We start from the raw sequence: 9,047 nt of genomic DNA, 5'->3' as shown, positions 1-9,047 counted from the left end.
CCTGTATTATATTTACTTATAACAATAACCACAAGTCATTAAATAATGCAAGGAACATATAGTATATTCTTTTTGTGTTTTTGGGTTCCCTCCCAGAAGCCTCAAAGATTTGTTACCCTGTAATTTAAGTCAGTCAAACCACTTACTAAACCTCAGTTTATTTATTTATAGATTTATAAAATACATTATTATTGTGAATGCAGTTTTCTGTTGCTTTACAAAGTGCCATAAAATAATTATGTTCCCCAAAATGGAATAATAATCGTGGTGCTGTAAATAATGGTGCTCACAATATTGACTAAAATAATCGTGATTATCATTTCAGCCATAATCAAGCAGCCCTACTTCAGAATGATAACCCCAGTTAGCCGTGCCGTAGGAAACCCACCCACAGCCCAACCATAGAATTCATCTATTATTATTTTTCCCCTAGGCATTTTTCGGGCTAGAAGTGTCTGAAACACAACAACCACTGGAGCTACGGACACGGTTGAGGACTCATTAGAACCAGGACGTCACAGACATCTCGTGGTTCAAGTTTCATCCATATCGATCCACATTCGGAGCAGGAATTTGCGAAAAACCGATGAACTTTGACCGCAGGTAGCCGAACGTTCATGCATCGCCCACACAGGTGGAGCGGGATGAGTTTGTGGAGTAAGACGCCACGCCAAACGCTTGTTATAATTTTAGATGTCGGTAACAAAAAAATGACGTCTCCTTATGGAACAAAACAAGTGCCAATCACCTATATATGTTCAGGTTGTGGCTACAAACGCAAGTGTGTGTGTGAGTATTGCCTTACCTGCGTGACATCGGCAGGGCTTTGTTTAATATTTGATCTCTTTTCCTCTTTTTGTAAATATGAACACATTCTGTTCCCTTCAAACCCAGTGCCATGCCCCTCCTTATTTTGCGGCATTCAAGCCAGTTTGTGTCCTCACACATGGAGTTCGCTTGCAGCTCCAGAGCAACGGGTCCAAATTTTGTCTGTTTTATTTCAGTCCTTAAAGTTTAAAAAGTTTATATATATATATATATATATATATATATATATAGTGACAGTTTCACCTACCCCTTGCCAACCAAGTGGAGTTTTCAGGGACCTCCGGCACAGAGAGACAGACGTCAGGGTTTTAGACACACAGTTTATTGTAGAGATTGGGCGAGGTGGGATTAGCCCAGGAGCAGACATGTGTCATGACAAGGGCTCCTAGCCTGAGTGAGTGTGGGGATGTTCCTCTGTTCCTCGTAAAAATGGAAGGAAGGAGTTGTTGCAATGAATTTCAGCGGTTGCATATCTTGGATTGCTCAACGGTTTTTTGTGTATTGCCTTTCTTGTTTCTACTTTTTACTCTTATTTTCTTATGATATCTATCTAACAATATCCGTACACAGAATTGACATTGTAACCGTCCACTAATTTAATTTCAGCAATATCCTTAAATGACAGAGAGCTCAAGTATGTGGTGGTGATGCCCTGCTTTGTTATTATTGGATGTGGTGGATTGTGGGTGGCATGCTGTTGTAGCACACCAGAGATCCATTTGGAGATAGAGGAGCTGTTGACAGCTTTTCAGTCACAGTGTTGACTTTGATTGACAGACCTGATCTCCCGACATCTGCCCCTGAGTCGAGCTGGACAGGAAGTGGCCAAATATTTCCAAAGATATATTTGGTTCAACTCACGATCTCAAGGCCTCAGAACCGGCCGGCTTAGCGAAAATCATCCGCACCCACTTTTTTGTTTGGATGATGGCTATCGGCCGTGATAGACGACACACTCTTGCCATCAGAAATCTGATCGGAGGAATTCCTTCGGCTGTTTTCATTCCCTGCTCTCTCTGTCTCTCTCTCTGAGAGAAAGAGACACGCAACCGCACATGTCATTTTGTCTTGATCCCAGCACTTGCCTTTTTGTCTCGTTCTCAGGGGGCAAAAGCAGGTGCTGCTTAAAGAAGTGAGAAGTATGAAGTGTGGTGTTCGTACATCCTTTTTGGTGAGAATGAATTCCACCTCATGAAGTTCTCTCAAAAGCACGAGGTCAATGCATATTCTACATGCTGAGTCATTTAATTGAAACATAGTCTACAGACAATAACATGACATGGCCAATAGACTATCATAAGATAAGATGAGTGAAGATAACATGTTATTAAACCCTGGAGGGAAATTTAGGCAACACAGTAGCAGAAAACAGTGCAGTCAAAAAAGAGATACAAATTAAAAAGGGATAGAAAACACATGTACACTATCGATACAAAGTTAACATGAAGTAGCACTATGCTAACTAGTGATTAGTGAACACAAAATGGGGAGGGAGCAGTTAGTCGGCAGTAAGTACAAGTTACAGTATTGCGGCATTGCTACACTACAGCATGTCCTTGATGATCAAAACAATAGAGACTGTTCTGTTTAAACAGAGAACTTATTTATTCCATTTACAAATAGAATAGTAGAGGGTGTAAGTGCATGCTATGATGGAATACCTCTTTCACCCTTTTAATGTCTTACGATCTCTCCATTCCAGTTCTGTGTCATCTGGAAACATTTCCAGGGAAATATCACAATTTGTGTGATTATACGACACGTTTCAAAGTAGCAGCGCATGTATTGTCAATCTTGAGCTTATGTATTCTGTATTGGGCTTGTGAATTTGCCGTTCACTTTTAAAATGCTGTGCATATATTCACAAATTGGTGTTTGTGTTTTAAGTACTCCAGGCATGTTCATCTTAAACTTGGGTACCCAATACGTCGATCGCGATCAACCAGTAGATCGCAAAGGTAGTGCGGGTAGATTGCGCGCCATTCAAAATTTTTATTCTTTGTTTTTAACAGATCTGACCAACATGCTGAATGAACTTCATTTAGAGCTGCAAGGAAAAGACAAAACCATGGTCAACATGATCAGTTCAGTTAATGTTTTCAAACTAAAAATGCAACTTATGTCCTCAAAGCTGCAGCGCCATGATTTGGGGAACTTTCAAAACCTCGCATCGGAGCTGGAGACCCAAGGGAAGGGATGTGCGCAGCTTGACAGTGTGCGCTACACAGAGCAGATTGAAAACTGTCTGTCAGACTTCGACAAACGGTTTCAAGACTTTGCTCTACTCGAGCCAATCGCTACATTTATGTGCTTCCCATTTAGGGAAGATATTGAGGTTGATTCACTTGCATTAAAAATTGCAACACTGTTTCACCTGAAATAGTCTGCAGTGGAGGATGAGATGTTGACACTACAGGCTGACATTCAGCTCAAGTCCAGGACTCATGGACAATTTTGGAACATGCTCACAGAGGAGAAGTACCCAAACATGAGGAAATGTGCTCCCTCCTTGACTGCATTATTCGGCTCTACTTATTTATGTGAGTCAGCCTTTTCCCACATGAAGATTATTGAGTCGAAATAGCGTTCCACCATGACTGATGATCATTTGGAAGCTGCTTGAGGCTGGCTACCAGCAGCTACTGTCCGGACTACGCAACCCTGGTCGACTCCATTCAGTGCAAGTCATCAGAGTAAGGTAGTGACCATAAATGTATTTAATTGTATTGTGCCGTAAGGGTTCATACAGTGATGCAAGGTACGACAACATATATTGTATATATAAAGTATACTCAGTATATATACAAATAAATATATTTAGCATTTTTTAATGCAGGTATCATTTTGACCTGGTCATTTTAGAAGTAGCTCGCAAGCTGAAAAAGTGTGGACACCCCTGGTCTAAAAGCATTTCTCAGCATTTATAAAAGCAATTTGTCTTTGAGACTGGTTATTGTGTCTCAAATACTGTATTTCTGGAAGAAATAAATCCGACTTATATAAGAAATAAAATTCTAAATGAATTGGCTTTTGATCTCACTACGGACAGAATATCGGTCTAAAATGTGAAGAAATGCAAATCCACAACTTATAAAGCAACAACCCATCCCCTCAGTATGTCTATCAGTAATAAGCGCTTTCCTTAATCACTGTAGAAATTCCTTTGACCCTAGTGTATTTTTTTTTTCTAATTTCAGTGAACTTTCATCTTCTTGAGATACTGACCCACAGTATACAACACCTGTTTATTTCCCCTGCTCTGGCGCTTACTTCCTTTTTTTTGTGTCGTTGCGGACAACACAGCCAAGCTGTTTATTTGTCAAATGTTTACTTATGATCCGTGGAGTCTGAAATCCATCCTGACTCACTATTCTTATTGGTGCTTGCACGTGCCAGCATGAGGCTATTTCGGTAATATTCCTGACGAGGTTTCCATGACTGTGGAGCATAAAATCATTGTCACATGATTTAGAGCCGTAAAGCTGTGTTTCCTGAAAGGGAAGCAAAAAGTCTGGTCCACTCTTATAAGGCCGGAAATCCCAGAAAGGGCGGGTGTTGTTACAATAGAGAAGTCCTGCCATGTTTTTGCCCCAGCCCTGCCCTGATCCAGCTGATGTCACTGACTTGTTGGACCAAGTCGGTGACAGTCAATCGAGGTGGTTGACTCCAAACCCCAGAGTGGAAGTAAACTTTCCGAACCCATATTTTCCAGCTGCGAGGATTGGTGAGAGCCGTAAGAGCCATATCATGTGTGACATGAAAGAAAAGCTGTTTGATGTAGAGAAGCTTTCCGGATGTCTAATGGAGGAAAATGCAATCATATGTCAATTTTGATGTTCTATTGACCCTAAACTAATGGCTGACGCCTTTTTTCCAGAAAAGTAATGGATTGGAATTTTATATGGCCATACTGCATGTAAATACCGCTTTATTACTCTTTATTATTCTCTCAGGCATTCTCCTCTTTGTTTTTGTCTTGTTTGTTTTGTAATTCTCTGGGCAGAATTTTTTTTTATTGGTATCATCTTTCAATGGTATTGTATCATTGATAGAATTAACATTTACAAAAGTACTGGTGGAGGAAAGTTTTACGAGGAAAAGCTTTCTGATATTGTTTCAAACCATATAGTTCATTAAAATGAACCGCATTTTCATTGTTTGAAATGGCATTTTGAATTTATTAGCAATTAGCAGATATCGTGAAATGTATCATTTCTCTCAAAAGGATCACAAGGCCTTTTTCACACATCCCAAGATGACTACTATATTTGATGTAAAATTACACCTTCCCCAAATCCGCCTGTCAACTTATCTAACCTCATTACATCCTAGTTAGACCACTCCACTTTCAAACACTTGTACTTATATGCGACAGATATTTTCCTTTTACAGACTTCTAAACCTGCAGCATTCTAACCACGCCAGGAATCTGCGACTCAGCCTTCAAATCGCATTCTATACTGATGGATTTGGAGGCCAGTTTTTCATAGCAGCACCAGTCTCTAGAATTTAAGCAGTATTTAACAGAATATGAGTAGTTACACTCATCTGGAAAAAAAAGATGATTATAAAAAAATTGCAGCCATAGTTTGGCAAAAGATGGAAAAAGTTGAGTGAGGCAATGCTTGTCTTGAGCCCCTTTCCCACTTGCAATGAAAGCCATAAATCTACTGGCAATGTTCTATATTGCCAATGGAGCTGGTGTTAATGTTCCATAAAAGTCGATCTGTAAATTTTCCCACTCTCGACCTAGTGTAATTTACGGGAAAATGCCGGTACAGCTGTGAATGGAAGTGTGTGTGAATGGGAGCAGTAACATTGCTGGGACAAGCATGTTAAGTAGGGGTGGAGCCAAATTTGAATACCAGCAAAGCACAAATAGTGGAATTTTATGAGTATTTATTTCGTACAGTATTTCAAAACGTATTCGTTTTCGGGGAGGAATAAAAACATTCAGAAAAATGGCGAGTCCAAACCGTGGCACTGGGCTGCAAAGACAAGAAACTGAAACACTTCCAGTCTCTATGGAGACAGGTCTTCATGTTTCTTAAAAACGCCACTGACCCTAGACGTCTCTTTTAGAGTTCGGGATGGAGAGGGGCCCTACATGGTGTTTGTCAGTTCGGAAAGTATGAAGTGCTTCGAGTGTGGTGACATCAGGCACAAGCGCTTAGTTTGCCCACACCAGCTGAACTGGAGAGCGGAGCCGGAGAGGGAACGAGTGGACAGGGAGGTAGAACGGGTGGAGAAAGTTCCTTCTCCAGCGGCAGAGAGTGAAGGGCAGGTTGAAAATGATCCCTCTGATTTAATAACATTGGGTTAGGGTTATTGCGTCCGAGGACGGGGCTCTGTCCCAGCTCCGTCAGTGGAGGGAAGCCGGGGAGATGGGAAGGAGGAAACCAAAGCGCTTGACTCTCAGAGCCAGGAACAAAACTAAACCGAATCAGATTTTGTCCCTTGCCGACAGATTGTCTAAACGATAATTGATTACATGCTGTATCATCTAAGGTGGGAACACGACTTCATACGGAACTTCTCCATAAAGGAGCCCAATGTGTGAATGACTACTTACTGTGTGTGTGTGTGTGTGTGTGTGTGTGTGTGTGTGTGTGTGTGTGTGTGTGTGTGTGTGTGTGTGTGTGTGTGTGTGTGTGTGTGTGTGTGTGTGTGTGTGTGTGTGCGTGTGTGTGTGTAGTTGGCCTTATTTGTTAAGTTGTCAGTTATACTTAATTCTATCGTCTAATTCATGTTTCAGGGTTTTTTTTCTTTTTTGCTAATTTTTTTTCTTGTTCATTGTTTTTTTTTTCTGGGTTTATTTTATTGTTTTTTGTACATTTTTAGGTTTGTATTTATTGTTTGTTTATAACTAGGTTATTTTATATTGCCATATTGTTATTGGTCATTGTTTATTTTATGGTTTGTTGTTTATTATTAGGTTTATTTTATGTAGGTACATTTTAAGGCTTATTGTATATTTCCAATTTTTAAGATCGTCCAGCTAAATCTTAGGATTAGGGCATATTGCCATTCTATTTTTTCTATTTTCATTCTTGATTTCATTCTTTTATCTGTTTGTCTGTCTGTCTGTCTGTCTGTCTGTCTGTCTGTCTGTCTGTCTGTCTGTCTATAAGAATTCAGTTCATACATGTGATGCGTCATCATCATGGTGTCCTGAGCGTTTCGGGCGGCAAACAGCACCGTTCCCTCACCCCGGGGGTACAGTACATGATGGACAGACATTGACAGATGAGTGTTTGAAGATGGTAAAAACCTAGAAGAACAGGAAAGGAGTCTGAGCCAGAGGCTGAATTAAAAAACAGCCGCTTGGTGAGACGGGGAGAAAAGGTGTCAGATGGAGTTAAGGGTGTTGAGAGGAGTCTATTTAAACGCAGTAAGCGCACCTTTGTGACATCAGGGTGTCGGCGGATTGCGATGTCAGTTCACACTTGTTTCTGAGCACAGAATGTGTTCATGTTTATGAGGTTGATGAGGCTTTTTTCAAGAAAACAATAGACATAATATAACATAATATAAGACATAATATAATATAAATATTGTGATTGATCACACATAAACATTTGATAATGGAATGGAAGCTGTCTTTTTCTCCCTCTCTCATCCTCCTTCCTCCTTATGTTATGGTTCAACCTACATTACCCCCAACGTCAAATATAACTTAATCGTTTGTTTATGTCACCTAATATTAATAATATCAATGTCAATATGGAAAAAATGTATGTTATTTTAGTTCATATCAGTTTTTATTTTTATGGTATTTGAGGTATATTCTTCTGAAAAATTTGATGCCGTCGCGTAAACGTAGAGGAATGTCATTGGTTTGACCAATTCGTTTGATATTTAAATTAGATACAGCTATCATTGTATATTGAACATTTCCATTGGATCAAAATAAACTTAGATCTCACTTTTTAGCCATGCTACCTACCTGTTATTATGATTTATCTTCAGGGTAACCTAGCTGGTGGTCCTCCACATCAGCCATACAACCTGTGTTTCTGGGGATAATACATTTTGTGTAAATACTTTGGCCACTTTGGGACAGTAGCTGGCTAGTTCCCCTTGTTGGATGAAGCCCTCCGACCTTTTGGTCCCGTTTGACCTTTTGCGTTGGGAAGTATAGTCGGTAGCGGTACCCATTCTATCTTCAAATTTTTGACCTTAGTAAGCTTCTTGTTGAGTAGAGTCAAGAAGCATTGGAATTTGTAAATGGCTCTAATTGTTCTGAAGCTTTTACCCCCTTCCTCAAATTTGATGTTCGGTTCACGACTGCTGATCCTGTCTAACGGGAAAACCACGGTGTGTGGTGAGTTTCACTTGTCAGAGTCACCATGGCCTTTTCCTGCATAGACAGCTTGTAACATGCCCCGCAGGGCTCGATATTAACGCTTGCCCGCTTGCCTGGGGCAAGTAGACTCTGTGTTCAGGCAAGTGGAATGCCTCATGCAGTTGTGAGATCGCGTGACATTATCTGGAAATAAACTGCGTACTTCAGTACGTATTTCTGCTTCAGCAGAGCTTTTTCTGCAAGTGGGGTGGGGGGGCAAAGCTCCAGCTGCAGCTCCAGCCGCAGGAGCAACTTTTGTGTGTTCTAGTAATTGAAAGAAAAAGTGCGCCCCGATTTAATAAAATGACATATTTTACAATATGTCCTGTTGATTTGTCCACTTTAAGAGGGAAGTTAAAACCGAACATGATGCTGTGATATGATGAGTAGAATGAGGAAAAAAGTCAGATTAGAGAAGAACCCGGACACAGTGGGCCGAAGAGAAAAGACACGCACTTGCAGTGGTGTCGAAAAGTTTGTTTCTTTTTCCGTGAATCGACTCCCAATAATTTATTTAAACTATAAAATTGTATGAATATTGTATGAAAATATGTGACCCGCCACGTCCCAACCCGGCGCATTTCGCAATGCTGAGCTTTTGGCCGTGCGTAAAACACATTGTAAATTCCTTTTTTAGTCCAAAATGAGATTATAGCAGATTTATGTTCATCAAGTTGTTTTCTATCTCTCTACATACTTTCAGAACTGAGTTTGCTTTCTAAATATTAAAAAGTTGAGGTTACATGCTCCATCAGCATTAGTTGAGTTACTCACCAACAAATATATATATACAGTATATATATATATATATATATATATATATATATATATATATATACATACACACACACACACACACGCACATACATACACA

This window comes from Zeus faber (assembly GCF_960531495.2).
Source record: "Zeus faber genome assembly, chromosome: 4".
In the NCBI taxonomy this organism is placed as follows: domain Eukaryota; kingdom Metazoa; phylum Chordata; class Actinopteri; order Zeiformes; family Zeidae; genus Zeus; species Zeus faber.
Note: the sequence above shows the minus strand (reverse complement) of the source record.